Here is a 22,710-nt window from a genome sequence, read left to right as displayed (position 1 = left end):
TAACGAAAATATAAAGACAACAGTATCTTTTGTTTGATCAAAGAATTTTGGCAGAACAAAGGACCGTTGTTCTAGCGTATTTTAAATAATTGTTTGAGTATTTTTAGGTTTATTTAAAATTTTGACATCATAGCTATTGTGAGTGGCTTCTTTATTTAACAAGCCATTTTCAATAAGGTATTGTTTTAAAAGAAATTCGCGGTATTATTTGGAGATAAGTACCGGATGATACGCGTACCTACTAGATAATAATATAGTCGACACTCTTTTAAACTGCAAACAGGGACGCGTTTGTTAATCTTGTAATTGCTTGCGAGAGCACGTTAGCAAGCTTATATAGTAAAGCACAGAAAAAGCATTTAATGCGCACACGCAGACGCTCTCAATCTAACAAGGAACAACAAGAATCAGAAAAGTAGTGTAGGTGTTTGTAAAGAAAACTGTTGTAGAATTTCACATAGAACGCTGTACGATACAATGTTTGCCTAACACGAAAGTATTAAGTCATTTAAAGTAAGCATGTCTTCATATTCGATAATGGTTTCCATAATATTTGCTTGTAATTGCCGCAGTGCTGTAGTGACTATATTCCAAGGTTACGTGGACGTCGTTATTTTTTAACTGTCAGTTCCATTATGATAATCTTCTGCTATTGTTTGTCTATTGATTCTATTGTTATTGTCCGTTTGTACTTTGAATTAGGCTGAACGTAGAATTTTTTGTTACTACGTGTAAGATTGTTTCGTGGAGATGTTTTCGCGTTACTTTGATACTTTATATTTTTTCGCTTAAAATGGCTTGCCAAATTAAAAGCTGGTAGCATGATGACACCGTCATATATAGATTCTGAAGCTGGATCTTTCCAATCATAAAATAACATAATTCTTTCTTCACTTAGTTCGCTATAATAACTACAAACCAACTGGATTAAGATGCCACACGACTAACTAACTACCAAAAAAATAACGAGTATTGATATACACTTACTTTACTTTGTTTTAAATATTAAGTACAATCCTACTGGATTAAAAGATACCACACGACTACCTAACAAAAAAACAAGTGACGATACCGATAAAGTAGTACACAAAACAGGACTTCAATAAAACGTGTTCAAAACCTCAAGTAATTATGGTAACATCTGTCACTGCAGACGTTTATTACGATGTGGGTTCCGTGACAGCCACGGACCTCCGTGTAGGGCTCTTCAATACCCTACTTTCGGACCCTCTAACTTCAATTCAACTTATTTATTTACTCATAACCGTTGAATATCACTTTGAAAGCACCGTTTATAGAATTCGATTTATACTACGAAGTTTCTATTCATGCTACTATATTAAATGTCTTGTGACATTTCCAATATGGCTCCCACGCGGCTCTTTGAATGTACTATGCTTTGGAAAGCAGTTGATCTTGATAATGTCAATTTACGGGCAGCTTCTATAACCTTTCATTGGAAATAGTAGTTGGTGGTTAAGAAACATCTGTTATTCTATAAATTAATGAGAATTTAAGCTTGTAAACTTAATAACACTATCTCTGACTCTATCTGGAATTGCTTTTGACTTAAATATATTAAAATTTTTATTTCGTTATAGGTAGTCCAGAATTTAAAATTATTTGAAAGTGATGCTCATTTTTCTCAACGTATTTATCGTTACGTTAGTCAACGAAAAACGTACACTTTATTTGACATTTCAAGCAAATAAAAGAAGCTGAAAAGTCAATATGAAAACACACTTGGAGGTAATAGATTTTGAAATCGTATTTCAAAGGCTGACTTTTAGTGCTCGTTATATAATGGTCGTAAACGTTTCGTTTATTTGAAACTAATGGTGTTTTATTGTGTTCCATGTTAGACTTGTTGATTAATTAGGTGGTAAGTGTACAATTTAATTCAAGTAACGGTTAAATATACTTTTCGGAAATAAACGAATTGGACTGTTTTGGAGGTGGCTGTACGCTATTCCTTTGATTCAACGTTTGTAATCCCGAAACACTGATCATAAGTAAAGAAAAAGTATATGCACTCAAGTGGTTCACGCCTCTTACATTATTTACGTTAAACAGTTAAAGCTTTTGACGGGACAATAAAGCTGCTTATCGAATATACTTTGATACCATTTATAGTTTTATAGTAGCTTAATTGCGCAAATACTTATTTTTATTCTTGAATTGAGTGGCCTAATAATAAAGTTATTCTTAAAGCATTAAAAAACAGACACGTATGCAAAATTCCGATCAGATACAATAAAACCGCTCTTTAATATAATTGCAGATCGGTTATTTTTAGATGGGTATTACTTTAATTGCCACGTGGTCGATAAAGCCGCGGTGGGTGGCACGCATGATGCACGTCAAGTCGTCAAGAACACTGCAGGCTGGGATCTCACGCCAAAACTAACTGTACAAAAGCGAATTCCTGCGTTTTCATCTCACTCAACATACGTCTACTATACATATTAAACTTTTTCAACAAAAAATACGTTGCCCAAACATTTATATCGGCTTATACCGTGTTGAAATCTCAAAGCATAATCTAGTAAACGATGTTAACGAGTTATTGACCGATATAGAACTACAATACATGTCTATTTGCGTTTCACTTGGTAACTGTTGGTAATCGTATTCAAATACAACAACAAATAAAAGTATTCAAGGACAAATGTATTATTTTGGAGTTGTACGACTCCGTGCGTCGGACGTAAATCAAAAGGCGCCAAAAGTCATACGTTAATTTGGCGTCTGAGTACTCGAAGCATATATCTTTTTAAGGACACGACTTGAATTGTAAATCTACATACATAATTGCCAATGATTTATATCCCTCTTTAACTTAGCCACGCCTCTCATAGCCGTCCTTATTTAAAAACGGAATTTGTCTATGATTCTATGCATGTACACTTGTCTGTGGCTCTATTCATAAACTACATGACTGGAAATTAAAATGCTTTTTTGTATGCGCTGTTAAAATTTATTAGGAATGCTAATTAGTCTGTATTGTAATTCAATTTTGGCGCCGAGGAGCTATAGATTAATCAATTGTGACAACCGTTAAATATTTTTTTACCATAGGTGGTCCCATAGACTTGGAACTGTAAGGTGGTCCTAAAGGAACGAAGAACAATGAAATTAGCTCCTATTGGGTTATATTAAGGTTGGATTTTCATTGCAATTGAATGGGAAATTTTGCATTTGTAGAAATAATAACCTAAAGAGCATTACTGAGTAGCTAATACAATAACGTCGATGATTTAGCATAATAGGCCGCGTAATTCTGAATCATAATGAAGTAATGTAATATCGTATCGCAGAGGCTACAGGCGTGGCTGCAGCCACATTACCGATCGCTGTTATTTGTATTTGTACTGATAAAACAATAGATAAGGCCATTATCTGCGCGTGATAATAGGCTCGGCCAGGTAGCAAGATAATAAACTAGACGTACCTTTATGAATAATGGTGATACTGAATCGTAGGACAAAGAAAGGGCAATTTTATTTAACAATTTTGAAGAAAATTTATACTAATGATCTTGGTGCTTTTTTATAGTTTGTTATTAGGTATAAGATATTTAGGTTATCAGACTATTAAGATTAAGATAAATAATTATTTGATTGATTCATATGGTTAAAAATTGTAAACATTGTTTATTTTATAAGATATCACGGGACGCGGCGTAAATTTGTAAAAAACTTTACTATAGGTATTATGTGATGGAAGATCATAGCTGTAGTCATCTTTCAACCGTATCATTCCAACTGTGATTAATTTTTCATTTAGAGAGAAAATATCTAAAAGAACATAAAACTTTTAAAATAACCATACCAACTAAAAGAATAAAAAATACGTTCCTCAAACATTTCATCTCAATTACATGAATTCTAAAAGCATTGACCGCGTCGTCCTTAGCGTAGCGCTAATTACTGCCACCTTATTAGTCCTTGAACCAATGAAGCTCCTCTACTATATGCTAACCTAGTACCTGCTACGTCACACGTCATCGACTTAAATAAATCAATTGGACGTACGACGCTATTAGATTTATTACCAAGCTAACACTTTAGTCGGGGAGTTCTTTACGAGCTGTAATGTGGTCGCCCTGACTTATATTATCATGTTACGTCATGTACATGACACGGGCCCACGCTAGAATTCCTAGCTCGTGCCGTGACACGGAGAAATAAATTAATACTAGCATCGTAGATCTTGGAGAAAATAATATAATGCACTGCGGAAACTATTCTCATAAAATACTAACTAAACTTAGATCGATTTAATTTTCGGAAAAGGGGCTTTGAGTCTGTATCGGGATAAAAATAAAGTCGTGTGTCGAGTGTTGAAAATGAGAAAAGTAAAGAATTTTCGCAAAATATTTGAAAGAGAGGCAAGCAAGGCTCTACTTCGCAGAAGCGCGCTAGGAATCTCTTCTACTCTATCTATATTTAAGAACACAGGCACATGAAAACTTTAAGCCTTACTAAGATGGATAATCTTACTTTAGAAAGCTTAAAAGTATGCTAAGAAAATTGTAACAAGCTCGCCTTGATTTTCTTGGAAATATTCAACTAGTTAAATATACTATTAGTAGGGTTAATCCTTTAGCTGAATAGATTTTTTACGGCAAATTTCATCTGTAAACTGCTGTAAGAATTAGCGAATAAACGGCAGATTGGTTAAACTTTGAGGCTGTGTAAACAATGTACCGGTTAGCTCGTTGTATTCAGCATTGAACGTGTTGAAGTCATGGCTTTACATAACGTATGCTATATATGTATATCGTTATATGTTAGTACTTTGTTCTTCACTTTACATACTTATTGTTATTCTTCCGCGGTTCTCTGACTAAAATACTACTATAAGTTTAAATGAATTGAGAGAATTGTTCATATTAGTTTTTGTAGAAACATAAATTCTGCCGTTTCTGTCTACATCTTTCAATTTTTCGTCAAATATGTTACACTCAACTTTAATGTCATGTTTTGCGAAAGTATTTTATCCCTTTCAATTATCGAAATGTCTAATTGTTTAGTTTTAAATATACTGCATTTTTTAGGTTAAATTGATAAGGGCGAACGACAACGTATGTACAATAATGTTTCGTCAAGGCGTGTTCGTTCTACATAGCTAAAAATTATAACTTGCCTAGCTATTACTACGCTTCCATTGCTCTCTGTACTACTTATTTTACCTTCATTAGAGTATAAAAGCTTGAACAACGGATGTAGTTAATTCGCCTTATATGTTATTAACATCGTACTGCACAATTTAGGAGTAGAGCTGTAATAAAATTGAATAACTACAAAGAGTCCTTGAAATCGAAATCAAATAGATAATTAATTAAACATTTCTTGATTTACAATCAGCTGATCTATCAACATTTCGAACGATAGAGCCGGTAAGAAAATTTTGCAAAACCGTCTATGGGCTACGTATTTTAAATTAAATTGCCAATAGTTTAAATTATAAATAGTATTGAATGTTCTCTCTGTGTCTAAATAACTATCCATCTGCAGAAAGTATTGCAACAATAATAGTTTTGAAAATATCACCAATACCGTAAAAGGCAGAGCACGATTCTATTCTCGACCAATAATTGCTGTTTCATTAGAAGTCTAAAAATAAAATAAAATCTAAGGCTTAGGTACTAACCCACACCACTTAAGCACAATTTAAGAGGTCAGGAGTGATTCGTGAGGTTAAACGGCTCAATAAAGGAGTCACAATTACGATATGCTCAATAATCGATGTATGTAACCTTAATTTTGTAGGGTAATAAAGAAAGTTGCTACTGTTGCGACAGAATACTGCTAGAGTAATAAAATAGGTATATTATTTCTTATTCAAAAGGAATTATTGATTTTTATACTTGTTATCCGTAAGGCGCGGTGGAGTTGCTGTATTATTTTTCTTTCCCTCAAAGAGATAGATATATGTATATTTGCATGGTTGGAAACTTTAGAAATCAGGGTCGCAAATTAGCAGTTTAACCAAAAAGTGCGAAGTTGTGGTTAACTAATGTTAGTTTCTTGTGGTAATCCCAAATACGAATAAAAAAACCATCAAATATGTTTCTTCAAACACTTAACGAGTTACTACGTATTAGCATTTAAAGGCAAGGTAACTTTCCCACAAAAATAAGATGTAATGTTAAATGTATTGTTGTTTGCCATTAAACAAACCGCCCCTGAAATGCCTCAATGGACAGACATGATGGATTATTGCCCTATATTTTACTTTAACGCAGCCGTTTAGCCAAGAATCAATCATTTCACGTCATCTGTACCGTAAAGACGCGATAATCTTTCGACTTTGCGAAGACGTTGTTTTGACATTTTACATGGCTAATTTATTCCTTCAGTACCAAAAAGGCATAACTCGTCGTACAGTCAATGTCGTTTACGATTTTTAAAGTGTGACAATCGAATCGTCTTAAATTGAAATTATGTCTTTTGCGTCTGAAATTGCAACTTTTCCTTGAGGCATGTCGCGATTTTAATGGCAGAAAGCATTAAATGATTTTATGTTGATTTTATTTCAAGCCTTTCTTCTTAAAAGGTGTGAATTATTGTGGCCGTGAGTTATAGTGTACTTGTAAATCTGTGAAGACGTAAACTTGTAAAGGTGTCGTAAATAAATGTATGCGGGCAAAACCGCAAGCTGAAACCTGTTAGGAATCATAAAGGTGCTTGCTTATTGCCCCGTAATGTACCATGGACGTAACCGCGAATTGGGACGTGAAGCGAAAAATATTATGTTTTATGAATGAATATGAGACATCTGCATCGTTCGTTGGACCGTTACAGCACCTTTTAACGATAAATTGTATTATCGAAGCGGAAGTAAATCCGAAAAAAATCGATATTGACAACATCTTATGGATTTGAGCCCTTAGATATATTTTGTCAGTACGAAGGCGTTATAGTTTATAATGCCCGTATTCGCGCTTCAGTAGTTAGCTTAGCGCATGCAACCCGGTACACTATCTAATGTGCATTTCCCTTTATATTTTGCCGTTGGTACCAGACACGGTTGAAAAAAACTTCCTTTAAATAGTAAACTTGTCTCTCATATTAGTCATATCGCTAGTTTTCATAAGTAACAATGATTACGTGCCAAAAGCGTGCAATTCAAAGCGGGCAATGTTCCAATCTCATATACCATGCAAAATCGATCTGTATGTAACTGCGCATTACTATACTGTGTGCATTGCACCAAAACTAATCTCTATACTAATATTATAAAGCTGAAGAGTTTGTTTGTTTGTTTGAACGCGCTAATCTCAGGATCTACGGGTCCGATTTGAAAAAATATTTCAGTGTTAGATAGCCCATTTATCGAGGAAGGATATAGGCTATATATCATCACGCTACGACCAATGGGAGCAGAGTACCAGAAAAAAATGATACAAAAACGGGGATAAATTTCACCCATTCTCTCTAATGTGACGCAAGCGAAGTTACGCAGGTCAGCTAGTACTTTTATATATCTACAGTCTTCATTGTTCATTTTCTTCACGAGAGAAGCTCGTGGCTTAGTTAACGACAGCCGCGCGGATCGATCTCTGAGGTTAAGCCATTCTTGCCGAGGTTGTTCTGTGGATGGGTGACCATCTTACACATATCGAGTTCCTCCATGTTTCGGAAGGCACGTTAAGCTGTGGGTCCCGGCTGTCTTTTTGGGAGATCGTTGACAATCGTTAACAGTAGTCAGAAGCTTGAAAGTCTGACAACCAGTCTTACCGAAGGGCATCGTGTTAAATCCCAGGATCCTGGGTTGTGGAGGTGCAAGATTTTAACGTATTTCGTAATTTATTGAATAATTTACGCAAATGTGTTTCCTAGGTTTATTTCCATTCGAATGGAATCTGTATGTTTAGTTAATTTAATCAGGTTTAATAGAGGTCAACAGCTTAATATTAGACATAGTCTGGTTATCAATTTTCTCAAAACCTACGCGCTAGATGTTTAATTGATCTATGTTCTAATGCTAGATTGCTCAGCCCCTCTACGCAGATGACGAAAAGAAGAATATGAAAAAATAGTATGTCAGTTCTTACGTTTACGTTACAAGTAAACTGTACGCTTTAATTTTTAAGTCTTTTTTTATTTACACATAGCTATTTTATTTGGCTCCTAATATATGATTTTTTTTACTAGCACACGTACACAGTATATACTATAACCTACTTCTAAAGAAGCACAACTTGAATAACGTAATTTGGTTCAATTATTTTCGTATTTTTCTTTCAATGATGATTGGCGATAAGCCGAAATACATAATTAAAATATTATTTAAAGATTTCTACGAAACTTAAATGGTGTAACTAAATGTTCGAGTTTCATCCTACGCACAATTGAGTACTGTATTTGTCGGCTTTATACGCGTGGGCTTTACAATAAGTACTCCATAAATAATAATAAACTGCCTATTGGAGATGTCGTAAGTCAGGATGAGAGATGATTCGATCGAGGAAATAGAATATCGGCATTTGAATTTGTACTGACTGAAAGAGGAAATGGTGTTCCTTGAAGAAAATGCTAACGCGCTGTTATGGTATTTTCTCACTCTATATCGCTATATAGAGTGAGAAAATCCCATAACTCCCCCCATAACCCCTGTCTCTACTTGAAGGAATTAAATGTTTGTATACGTCTTTATTTTCGTTATTAATTTTAATACTTTCATAAAGTTTGACCAGAAGGACAAGATTTCATTCTAGACATGTAAAGTATAGCCGGAATGTATAAAACATTCCGGCTATACTTTTTAACATAAAATACATAAAAGAACAGATTTACACTTAACTGAAAAATAAAACCTCTTGTAAAGAACATGAGTAATTTAAAAAAACCTACTAAGTTAACTGTAATTTGCCAGCTGCCAGTATTTTTTTTCTCTCAGTGTATTTAACACGACAAGCAGACAAACATTGGTTTTGCTCTGTTATTGTGTGCTAAATACCATCAAAGTATATAATGAAGAAATGCACAAGAGTCAAAAGTCAATATTTGCATGGAAATGTACCGAGATATATGCGAGTATCTTCACATTCCACAAAGAATAGTAGAGTCTCTTTGGATAAAATACTTTTTTTATTGTTTATGTTTGTTTTCTTATCTGGCCAGGAAATAAGCGTGAAATAAGGAGTGTTTTGATTTGTTTTTGGTTCAGACATAGCAAGTATGGAATCTACTGTCTTGCTACTCATTGGAATTAAGTTATGGTCTCTAAAAAATGGGCGTTACTTGTCATTTTGTAAGAAAATAGAGACATTTTACATTAATTTGATTATTTGAATGGTTTCTTAATCACATTTTGTTTGTAGACGCAACCTGTTCGATGTATTATGTTTTATTTGACGTAATATTAACAAGCAAATAACGCGTGAAGAATGTTAATTGTGTGACCAACCGTTTCATATTACAAACGTACCTAAATATGATATGCTTAGTTAAGCAAAAATCATAGTAATTCAACCTGCTATTCATATATTTATAGCCTACACCAAAATGGAAAAACAATACTTGCAAAGCTAAACAGTATGCAACTGTCAATTCGCCATCATTATTTTACTTTTAAAATAGTGATTAAACTAAACTGTTTCACGGAAAGGCAGAATGGAATACCTTTGCCTAAAACAAAGGCATGAAAAAGTAAACAAGTTACCGCTGACTTTAAAAAAGATAAACGTTCGTCCTATGGCCCTTGTCTTCCGTTACCCCTTATCTGAAGTATTTTAAGTCTTTTAATCGTGTTTGTAATTAACCAAATAATACGAGTTGAAACTAAGTATGTTAATGTTAGAATGTGGAAACAGAGATCCGAAGGATAGAGCCTGTGTTTATGGAAATTAGGAAACATTGCCAATAAATCGCAGGTAGCTAAAGGCAGCTCTCTTGTATATCCTAGATAACTGCAAACAAGATTCTAAGCTAGCAAGTTGGAGCGAAACAATAAATAGCAATCGAACAGGTACTTCATTAAGATAAAGATAATTAAAAGTAAATTGATATGAGAGATCGAGAAATCAACTGACACAGATTTTTTCAAGAACATCATACAATTCATGTGGGCTCTAAGACGTTGATTACACCGTGTAAAGAATCTCGCCTAGACGAGTCGCGGCCTCACTTGCTTAATGTTTACCTTATTACTTATTGCCGCCGACGCGACGCTTACCTACAGAAATAAAAACACACACCCACGGAACAACCGGCCGTGTTAGATACACACAGTTCTCAATGAAAAACCACCTGACGGGTAGACTTTTCAATTTGACCGAGAAATCGAATGCAACTAGTGGGAGAGCGCAAGCTGTGCGGTTACAAATCGTAATGTATGTGAATGGCGGACGATTCGTCTCGCTCACACTCATGGAAATATGTGAAACAAAAGATGAGCTTTTTAAACATAATTCACCGGGAAACAGACGAATAATATTGAATAGCCGGGCACTTATAAATGCTTTTGAAGAAAATTTAATCTTTGGGAGCAATAACTATTTAGTATGCGACAAAAAGTTGTAAAACAAAACCACTTTACCGGTTATCTGTTGAAGTGTGAAGACGGTATTGTAAAAGTAATTAGGATGCGAACTGAGAAGGCAAGAACACGACAGACTAAGTAATCTGTTGAGAGTTCACAATGTGTTTCAAGGAATCTAAGAAGCATGACGGATCTATTGTCATCAAGGGATTCGTTGAAACGGCTCGTTGCGGATCAATGAAGTGTAAACTGACGTAACTATTCAATATAATAAACTTTAGGATAGTTCTTTAAGTCTATAGAATAAAAAGTACAAGAATAGAGTGCAATTAGAGCCTACATTTTGAACTGACGGTACATAAAAACCGAAGGAAAATCTTTGTTATTTATTAGCGTCGGAATATTACGAGGTACCTTTGCATGCTGGTAATTGCTTCATAAAAACAATTATTTTTAATTATTTCACTATTATAAAGCATATTTATATAAAGAAGTTTTATTCCTATGAAGGCATTGAAATCTCCCTGGGGTTATGAAATATCATTATTATATTTATTTCTAGGAGTATGGAGAGAAAATATACATCTGCTCTTCGCAGATGGTACGTATATTGTATTATATGAAGTGTCGGCAACCTGCAAGGGTTGTAACACCTCGGTCTTATCTAAAGTCTTCTGGATAAAGTAAAGACCAAAATATGTTTGTTTTTATAATGGCTCACTGTTTGAAGTAAAAATTCTTTCGCGATAAGGCTCTCACCGTCTGAATTATAAAGCCATGTGATCATTCCGTGATATCAAGTGCATAGTTTCGCCGTGTCATAATGCATTTTTATGGGTTTGGTGGAAATATAAAATGAATTATGCGTTACAAAATGTGTTACGACAACGTTGATAGCAAAATAAATAATATTGCCGAAAATATTATTCCTGGTCATCTCTTCCAATATGTTTTAACTCATATAAAAAACCGCTATTGAATAGATAAACTACCGCTATATGTATCTCAGAAACCGAGCCTAAGACCTTCATGTTTAATAACCTAAAAACTATAAATAGCCTGAATTACAAATTTGTATATTAACTGGACACAAAACTGTACTTAAAATTACAGTCTCGATGTCAATAATAAATCCAAAAATGTACAAAGGGAGGCAACAGGAACTAACAAATTACTGGGTAATAAACAAAATTGAGTGCTTCCGAACTAAATTTCAATGGTCACGATGTGATTTAAAATCCTCTGAACTGTACACTACCACGAACAAACAATTGCAATGACAAAGAATTAACTGTGAACACGCCAATCAATTCGCTGAACGTGAAAAGTAGTGTTCTGTGAAAATTTCTACTGTTATCATGTCTATTGAATAGGTACCAAATGGAATAAGTAAATGAATGAGGCATAACAACATCGACGATGAAGTACCAATACCTCTTAACTACAAAATCACCATTTTACAGGAGGAGAAAAAAACGCGTCGCGTAGTAGGAGATTTTGGCATCAAAAATTTCGTTAAGTAATTTAGAAGCTTTTTACACTTGAATTTAGGATGTAATGTCAGCAGGTCTTGCTAAATGAATGCATACATTGACTTAGCAGCCATTTCTATTAGCATTTTCTCTCAAAACTATCAACATATTTAGTTAGGTGTCTTGACGAGTACACGCAAAATGCAATTTTATGTCCAACGCATTAAAAATCAAAAAATCGACAAAATGTCAGTTAGGAGGTATTGGCACTTCATCGTCGGATTACGTCATATTTTCTACATAAAAGGACATAATATGTCCTTTGTACTTTTCGTGATGTACGAATTCAAGGAGTAAAAAATCCTAGAGACTTTGACTGCTTCATTCAATACATGTTTGATATTTGCAAGTACCTATGTAGAGATCATGTGATTATGAGCAAAATGTATTTCTTGTTCGTAATTTTGCGTTGGAGTCAAAGTTCACGACTTTCGACATCTGTCTCTTACATCAAGAGCTTCATTATGTTTTTACGTTCTTTAAATAAGTACAAAGTTCACGCTAATTGCCAGTTGTTGCCAACTTTTTGCTGATTAAATGATTGATTATAAAAATAAGGTTTCCACGGTAAAAACGTCTATTGAGGCTATCGGGAAAATATGAAAATAATCGTTTTATACGTAGCTGGGATTTTCCGCGAGAACTAGGTCGATTAACATATAAACGGTTCGTAAGAAGGAAAATTGAGATATTAAGTTGACAACAAGTTGTTTGTCCAAGAAAATGTTTTACATACATGTCATTGTCTTGGCTTTAGCAAAACAGGCTAATAAATTAAATAAATACTGAAAAAAGTAAGATATGCTATAATATAATATAATATTTGGTGTAACTTAAAAAAAAAAGAAAATTTCATTAGTTGTTTCTAGGAGTTACTTAAAATCTGATTAGTTAGTGGTTACCCTGCTGTGATATTGTACAGCTATTAGAATTTATTAATTAATAATTAATTTAGAGACAGGATAGCTTTAAAACGTTCAGCCATCGAATATTCTTATCGAATTTACTTAAAGTTAGATGGACTATTCTTCAATCTAGTTAGAGTAACAAAAACTAGGGGCAATCGGTGACTGTATATTTATCTAACAAAACGTGTCTTATTAGTTATGCAAGATTAACAACTGAACACACAATAACATCGTTATTTAAACATGCATAGTAAATACCTACAACTTTATATATTTAAAAGGATTCGATGCGATATATTTAAATGAATTTTTAATCTAATTTATTCTATGTAGACGAAGCGTATGTCAATGCCTGTCTAGGAATGTTATTTACTTCTAGTAACTGATATTGTTTTTTAAAACCGTTAAAATATTAGTAGTTACATACAAAATGTTAAACAAATCCTGTATTGTTTGTTTAGAATTACACGTGTATCACATCTGCTGCTAAATATTAGTCATTTTATATCATGGGTGGATGTGGAATTTACTCATTTACTTGGTCATCCATGTTCATACTTTGAAAACTAAGTAACTACTTAGAAATGTAAATACTTTTAACACATATTCTCTAGTAGTTCAAACTACATAAAATAATTCGGAATCAGGTTGTTATTCGCATATACTTACAGTTAGTATTTGTAGATGAGAGCTAGAGCTAGCAGTAAAATTTTTAAAACGAAATTGGTATACTTGAAGACTTTGGACCTGACGTCACAAATCACAATGACCAGTTAAAGAATGATCAATCAACATACAATAATGGTTCAAGTAACTAAAGTCTGATGAACGGACCGGATTTTAAAAGTGAAATTTTTCTCGAAACTGCGCCTCGGATGACTAGCCGGCTTCGGTGTTTATACGCTTAATACTTGCGAAACAGTTGAATCAACTTTGTAATATTCATTTGAAATGGAAGGTCAAAATCTTCACATTATATTGAAATATTACTCATGAATTCACAAACATGTTGTTCTTATAATATCACGACTTTGACAACTTATTGACTACAGTTTTATAAAAAAATAGAACAAAGTTTACAAAAAATCCAGCATTCAGTACGTTTTGGAAAAAGGGTCAAAAGTAGTACGCTTGATACGTACTGTAGTGTAGTTACATACTTTACTGCAATACAGTAAAGTATGTAACTACACTACAGTTACATACTAGTGTAGTTACATACTTTACTGCAATACAGTAAAGTATGTAACTACACTATAAGTGTAGGATTACATTCAATTGTTTTACAACTATAACTACATAATTACGCAAAACATTTTCAGTCTTAGGAAACGAAGACTATCATCCATCGATCAGCAACACTCGTTAAAGTATCAATATCATAAGTACCCATAGTTTCAAAACAGATTGATCAATGTAACATTAACTCCAGTAAAAAACTGGACCATACAAATGACTGAGGGGATTACATCATGTAATCAAACCATTCATATGCAAAAACATCACGTCACTAAGTTCAATATCGAAAGAAACTCGTGCGCAGTAGCTTTGCCGATGGATTTGTGACGTCATAAGCCTGTAGCGGTACAAACAGGATGGATACAACACGCGGGCGGGTGTACGGGAAGTCGTGTCATCGGCAAACCTTTAAACACGAGTTCACTAATAAACCAATCGGTTAATCGATTCAATCGATCAATATGAGACAAACAAAGAGGACTGAGTAGTCATTAATTACAAATCTCATTAAATTCGAAACGAATTACAATTCAAGCTATTAAGTTACTAATTTCAATGTATTCGTATAAAAAAGGTTGGTGTTTTTGTAGTTTAGAGATGTTTTAACTACAAACGTAGTTAATACTTTGTCAATTTTATAATAAAATTAGTATATTTTTTATATTTGCTATGAATACAACTCAATTTGGTCTCTACTATAACTTAAATTCAGGTAACTAGCAATTGCAAGCCAAATTAAGAAATTTTCACGTTCACAGTAGGTATGTGTGTATGATGTCATCGTGGGTACAGTGTGTGACCGTCACATAGCTTAGCTTAGCCAAGTACATTACCTAGTACTTGGCATGCGTACATGAGCTACTGTTTACTCCACTTAGTCTCATGCTATTTTAGGATCAAGAACGCTTTCTTAGGCACGTTTTGCTTATAGAAAACATAACAATGTGTACGGAGAAATGTTTTGGTTCGTTTAGCAATCGATTCGGGTGAAAAGCTCGATGGAAATATGTTACACGTTAAAAGTCGAACTACTTTCGCAACTAGTTTAAGTTTTTATAAAATTTCATACAATGACAGGATTCAGAGGTTTTATTTACTAAATACGACAATGAGTTGTGGATTCTGGAGATGAACTAAAAAATAACATTGATTACTTTAGTAAACTGGATTATGACACACAGGCAATTTTCCACACTACTGAATAAATTCAATGCACTTGTAAGCGAATTGAGTTATTGTGTTCATAGACCAGTCTAGACCATTATTGGCGAAGTAAATGATTTATGTAGGTACTCATCTTTGTATATTGTTAAATACAGAGCCGTGTTCCCACTTTTGTACAAAGTATCGTCTCGATTTGCATTACGTCATCGTTGACATTATCTGCGCCTGTGGCCACATGTTTGCGAATGAATGTATAATTTCAAGTGGCTTAAGATTGCCTGACATCGCTAACTAGCAGATACAGTTTTCAATCAATCTCTATTTATCAGTATAAAATGTAATTTTAGCCACACTAATATTATAGAATGTACCAATTCGTTTTGCCTAAAGCCTGATCTATTAGAAGTTTTATAGGTGTGTTCTACAGGATATCGATTGTCGGAAGATCACAGAAATCTTTAAACGGAGACGAAGTTGCTTACCGAAGCTCGCCCTTTATAAACAGGAAATAAACATTGAAATACAGAAACGGTTCGTTCATTCAATAAACAGTAACAAGCTTAACGATGTTGCGATTTCTTCCGGCAAATCTTCGAGTGCCGGCGCCGGATGAAAGCAAAGGAAAAAATCAAATGCACAGCGAAGAAACGGAAGAAGGAGCGAAATGAAATAAAAAATGTAGAGCAAAGTTCGTCTGGAATAGGCGCGTAGATATTCGAGTGCTTTGATAATATAGAAAGTAGTCACTAGTGTTGAAGCCGCTATCTTTATCGATCATGTGAACGAAAGTGTCTTATCATAAATATGCGTTAACATCAAGTATGCTTATGATCATTTGTCAATGTAGAGCTGAAAAAAGTTTAAAGTCATGCCGTAGAGGTTTTATTTAAACTTAACGCGTCCAAGAATGAAAATAATCAGTTGATAATGTACTTTTGATAATATGAATGGATGTTGAAGCAAACTTGTTGCAAACGATGAAAGCGAAGGCGAAATACTGAAATATTTCATACACCCAAGTATCGGTATCCCCGTAATATGGGCCAATGTAACGCCCTTTTATACCGTGAGAATTGGCACTTTCGGCAGTTTCATGTTTTGAGTAGTATAGCGATATTATTGTGCGGCGATGTTGATTCAACTAATAATAGAATGCCTAGCTTGCAAACACGTTATACAAAAACAAAACGCAGTGACGCGATTCAGCCGAAAATAGTAAGCAATGTGGTTTGATAGTTGGTAATTGTTTTAGTCGCGGACAACAATCGCCGTGGCTTTATTTCTAGTATTATAACAAAGCCCTTTGTAATCCTTTGTTAAAAATATGATTTTTCTTATCTAAGTCTACACTGTACAGCCAACTAGCAACAGCTAGCTGTAAAGCACTTTATTCATTATGAATGCAAATTACTGACGCGTCTAAATATGAAATGTAAAGCACCCGCAGCGGCAATCATCCAAATGATTTCCTTAAAATGCAAATAAACTATTTCAAAGCGGTGTTGATAAAAGGGGAAGGCTCGAAAGAGGTTTGTCGGCGTGCGTGCAGTCCTCAGTATGTATGGAATGCCTTGTGCGCTTCTCAGAACAGACTGGAGCCCATTCCTGCCCTTAGGTAGACGTGTTTTGCACCATTAGCTTTTTCTTAAAACATATGATGTGCCCGCCGCTGGTTGAGCGTTTTATTCGGTTGTTAATGCGATTTTTTTGAAATCTTTACGTTGTACGTTTTTCAATAATAAAATACTTCTACTTTTAAATCGTCTGTTATTTGTTGCCATGACGTAGGTATTCAATTTTAGATGAGTCTATCTTTTTTAAAGTCTAATTGTATGTTAAGGGCTATAAGAGTCTCTCTCTAACTCTTCTAAAATTCGACTTGACAGTGAGTATATTTGAAACAATACCAATATTTGAGCATTTTGACGAGCGTGAGAAAGTGAATATAAGATGATTTTGTATATTGTTATGAAGTGGTCGAGCGATCATAAAAGCGTGTCGAGTTGGGTCACTTATGGGCACTTGTGTTTACGAAAACTAAGCTCTCTCTATCGCTTCTAGCATGTGTGTACCACTCATCGTTTATTGTCAGCACAACAAAGTTTATTAACCTCTCCAAAACTCTGGCCCACAATAGCTCACAAAAATAAACATTTCAACGGTAAATTCTCGATCAAATTACGTCATATTTTTTTAAAAGCAATTTACACAAACAAAACATCAATCTAGTTGTGCTAAATTAATTAAAGCATTAATTGATTTGCCTACGCAGTTACCGAACTTTTCATTGTTGTGGGAGTTTCGTAGCAAATCACCATCTTTGTATATTTACTTAGAATTCGTAATTGACGTTACATAAACCTAGAAATTGTTGCTCTTTAAACAATATAATGTTATCCAATAATTTATATAAAAGCCAGACAGATGTTGGTAAATAAAAACGATATTATCAGACCTTAATTGCTTACAAATGTGTACAAAATGAGGTTACAATAACCATTTTGCTTCGAAGTTCAATGTCTTTTGACAATTGACCGCTTCATCGATTCTTTAAATGGATGTCGGCTTCGACACAAACTCGTAATTTTTCAGTAGTTCTCAATGATAACGGAATCACTTTAGAACTTTCATAAATCCAGAAGAATGCTCCACATAATATAACCAATTCGAGATTAACGGTGTAAAATGTATAATAGTGAATGTTGAAAATGGTTTAAGTTCGTTCGGTGTGCAGGATCACATGACTGCGCCGCGTCTTGTCTGCGGCGCGGGCGCATAGCCTTGTGTAGCTGGATCAATTGTGCCGATTGATTGTTGCCATCCACAAATTATACTAGTCCGTTCATCTGATGTCTTGCTGCAAACCGCAAGTTTTAATAAGTGCAATTAAGTCAATTATTAGTTAATTACATGCTTCGGTAGCTCTTATATTGGATGTGTAGAGTATCATCATAAGCCGAGTTTGCTGCAACACTAAGGCGAAAATGGCTGGGCAGCTAAATTATTTTGCATGCACGATGTCGACTGACCCAACATACCGCTTTGTGCCTAATAAACGTGCCTTAACAACAAATGTAATGAGAGGAAACAGACAAATGAGTTTTATGACGTAGCGGGACGGATACACATGCATTCAGAACATGAATGGGATCAATTCAAGAGTTTTAATGAAGCTTCGCTTTTTATTGCGACTGCAAGGACTCAAAAGTGAATTCGAGTGCACTTAAAATATTAATACAGATGTTATTTTTGTTTCTTGTGAAGTACATAAAGTAAAACGATTAAAAAATGCTTCGCATTCTGTCACGACAACGAAATTAAGCTTAAGAAAATATTAGTATTGACCGTGCTGATTTAATAGAAGGAGAACAATGGAAAAATTTATTGCTTATTGGAAACGGAGTGTTTGTCGCATACTTATATACTACCTAGGTAGGTACGTTTTTACAATAAGTACTAGTATGCTATATTAGGCGTTCGGACTCAAGACTTCCTCTGATGAATCATCTGGGTCAGAAAGCCGCGGCCGTAAAAAAGAAAACGCAACACCAATTTAATTAGGAGTTCCTTTCAAATAGGGTCTAACACTATCAATCATGAGGTTTGATAAAGGAGAGTGGTGGGTCCGGACAAGCGCCCCGTCACGTAGGTACCTTCGAAGGTCGGCTCTTTATTACGTTAACACTTGTAATATCTACCTTTATGTCCGCTGATGACTTCACACGTCATCAATGTTACGAGGATATGTCGCAAGACTTTTGTAATTTACAGGTTTATTGCTTATATTTGTACTTCTGTCGGCGCAAATTGTGAAAGGACCTACAGCTTGATTCAACTGCCTAGGCGAATTACGTCAGGCAATGATCAAAACCGTTTTAATGTTTAAAGAAATTGTGGGACGTGCGATGCATGTGTAGTTGTAATTTCTGTTGGAGTGAAAGCTCCGGTTCTGCAATTTCTTCGTGCTCGTGATGCAATCTCTAGTCAGATGTCAACTGTTCTTATTGTACATTATCGTTGTTAACACCACATTGTTGTAATTGACAATGTGTTGTTGACTCACACGACACATACAGCTTTATCATTGTTGCGTTGTTACGCCTCACGCTGGACACATTTTATATATTTTTAATGTTGTATAGCTATTAGGGCTAATTGCTGCAGATTGGCTTATCTTCTTCGATTACGTTCTGTTGTTTTGCTCGGAACGAATTTATTTCATTGTTTTATGACCACTTGAAGTAACTTTTGTTTAACGCGTGTAACTTCCGAGTAGTGACGCCAGTAGGTATAGGTAGATAAACATTGTGTCATTGCTGAAGATGTCACCGCAATAAATATTTATAAGCGCCGAGGTACACCGAAACAGCGCCACGGTACAAGATAAGGCGCTTAACTCAAGGAGAATGACTTAAGTTGTAATTTCATGCGTCAGCGCGAGAAATGAAGACGAACGCTCAAGTTCCACAACACAAAGAAACTGTAACCTTATTGTCTTCAACCTGGCGACAGTCTTAGTCGTATCAGCAATCAAAACACCACGGGACACAAACAATGTACACAGATCACAGAAACACTGAACTCGATAGGAAACTGGCACGTGATTTACCAGAATTGACACATTAAAGTATGATGAGAGCAGGGTGCGCAGGCGGCGGAGGCAGCGCCGCTCACCGCGCCTCGCCTCCGAGCCTCCGACTCGCCTGTATGCACACACCGCCCTCAGTAAATTCTTTGCATAAATAAACGAGAAAGCTCCTCTAGAATGCCCACCAAACTAACGTTTCTTTTGCACTCACTTCGCGGAATAATATGCACTGCTTCCAAAACAACTTAAAAGTAACTTCCTTACCTTACACTGCGCAGTAATGATGTTCTAACACGATCGATGAAGAAAAACAAGCGAAAAGCAGACACAGTCACGTTCGTGCGGATACGTCGAGAGGTAATGGCGCCGCGCCGCGCCGCCGGTTCGTTCGTTTGTCGAGTCTCTCGCACACAGACTAGGAAACGCAAGCCTTGTTTGAACAGTGAGGTGAGGCCAGATGGCCTCCTACCTTTTCTGCTTCACGTCGTTCACCTTCGCGCAGAAAGAGATAACGCTATTCGAGTCGACTTCGTCGTCTACCTGTGGCGGTGCAGCAAAGCAACCTACATCACCGCCCGGTGCGACGAATAAACTGAACAATGTCAAGTCTGATATTTGCTCGTTCGTCTCGAAAATTATGTAAAATATTCACAATATGCGCATTTTGAGTTCACGTATTTGCCTTGGGACATCACCTGTTCTAAAATTGCAAATAAATAAAATGGCTTGCATGTCTTTAATATGCCAAACAAAATGAGGCAAGCCAGACACAGAAATTACACCTCCAGAATGCATAAAAGTTTTTTCTCCTATTTGACACTCAACAAGGCTTTAAGTGTAAAAACTGGCACGAAAGATTCAAAACTATTAATCCTAGCTTTTGCCCATTCATATAGGTTTTAAAAAGAAATGGTTTAGCAAAAGAAGTAAATACATGAAAGTTAGACGAGGGGATTTTCATGAAAAAGTTTTAAGAGTGCTGCCATCTAGTGGATCATGGAAAAAAAATCATAGGTACGCTTACATTCAAACATGTATGAAAATGTAGTCTTTAGTGCGGTGTGATTGTAAGCGGTTCAATCACTTAACGAGAGGTGGCGCTGTTGTACTTTTTGAATTGCAAAACGAATGGAGTACATGTTGGCCTGAAAATTTTTCGGATAGTCACATCACTAAGCAACTTTGGGTAATTTTTAGGTTTTGACAGGTTTCGAAGAGTTTTCTTGTATTTCAGCTACACTAATATATGTCTATATGTATGTATTACATACACATACAAGTCTTTTTTTATTCTCTATGCGAAGAACGGATCCTTACAAGCATTTTGACTTGTCTCAGAGAAGAATGTTTCAGTTAATTCTATTATGAAGAGGCATCAGGCAAAGAAGTCAGTAAAAATACAGTAAGTGAGGACAAAAAAATATCAGCATGGGTGAAAGGGTTTAATGATAATGTTAATAGAAAACACACCAACAAAACCTTTGAATTTTCTTCACATTTCTTCAATGTAAGTAAAACTAGTCATTGCTAAAGAAATAAATAAAGGCAGAAAGTTGTTCGAGAGGAATCTCTTTGATTACGTGCGCTGGCGTGAAGCCACGTTTAATAGATAGCTAGGTAATAACGATTTATCAATGTGACCAATGAAATCGTGAAAGTCAATATCGATTAGCGAGCTCCTGATTGAATGTTTAGCAAATAGAAAGTACTATTCGAGGCATGTGTATAAATTGACACGTGGCTTTTTTGCTGCAGGTTTATGCTTATGATGGCTTATGCTTTTAAGTTGTCTGCTACTTAGACTAGATCAGATATTGTTTTTATTTGGCTTTTGTTTGATATCAGCTGAAGATGTCATTTAAGTTGAAGTTTGTAAATCTAATGGTATCTAAGAGGTACGAAGCAGCTGGTAACACGATCTAAGAATCTGTGGAGGACCCTCATAAAATTTCGAAATATTGTAAGTGTAAGTTAAGAAAGTTTTCTTTCCTTCTTTAACCGTAAGAGAGGTACGTAAATAATAACTACAATAAGTCGTGGTTTAAACAAAATATATGCAATGGATAGTTCAGTTTTTAATATTTTGCTTTTCTTTGTTACTCTCAAAATATAGGTCTGTTATTTCTATAATTCGATTACTCATGTATGTGTTATAATGACATTTATTGAAACAGTGACTCACATGAGACCATTGGACTCCCAAGTCATAGGTCGAGGTCGATTCCAACACGTAGACGATTTACATAAATTATTTGCATATAAATCTTTTAACGGTGACGACTGAAGAAATAAGGAGAAAATCTGCCATAACATAAACTATATCTATGTTACTAACGTTCCCATACCTTAAATATATAATACAGGGACTTTAAGATAGCCTTTGCAGAGAGAATGCCTCTGAGACCGAGAAAAAGAGGGCAACTCAGCAGTTGGATAGAAAAGGTTATACCAAAAATGACGCTCGTAATTGGAAAACGAGAGAAACCATATGGTGGCCCCTTTCATTAAGGCCAGTGGCCTGCAAGCTTGTAAGATACATTAGGAAGACACAACTTTATAATTACCAATAAATTTCAGAGTTTACAACCTCCACAGTGACATCAAACCACCTCCTTTTTAGTTTGTTTCAAACATCAATGTTTACTTCACCATCATTTTACCTCAGAACACACTTATCTTTATAATTGACAAGTAGGAACAACTTTCGCTCGGTTTACTAATGGGCTTTACGGACCCATCGACAGTCAGGACATATAACAGTGATAAATCCTACCCTAGGAACGAATTC

General features: G+C 35.1%; 1 protein-coding gene across 2 annotated transcripts in view; it reads right to left on the bottom strand.

Annotated features, from left to right (window-relative positions):
• The window catches only part of Gp150 (leucine-rich repeat domain-containing glycoprotein 150), a 43,125-nt gene extending 22,750 nt beyond the window's left edge, over positions 1–20,375 (bottom strand). Inside the window, exon 1 of one of the 2 annotated variants that reach the window (XM_076114093.1) lies at positions 20,187–20,375. The gene's annotated coding sequence lies outside the window, so the exon portion shown is untranslated. Of the gene's footprint in view, positions 1–19,821; positions 19,920–20,186 lie in introns of those variants that run through there. The other variant, XM_076114101.1, reaches the window with a different exon arrangement.
• Positions 20,376–22,710: the final 2,335 nt, after the last annotated feature.

This window comes from Anticarsia gemmatalis, chromosome 1 (genome assembly GCF_050436995.1).
Source record: "Anticarsia gemmatalis isolate Benzon Research Colony breed Stoneville strain chromosome 1, ilAntGemm2 primary, whole genome shotgun sequence".
In the NCBI taxonomy this organism is placed as follows: domain Eukaryota; kingdom Metazoa; phylum Arthropoda; class Insecta; order Lepidoptera; family Erebidae; genus Anticarsia; species Anticarsia gemmatalis.
The sequence above is the reverse complement of the archived record's forward strand: the minus strand, read 5'-3'. Positions and strand labels throughout refer to the sequence as shown.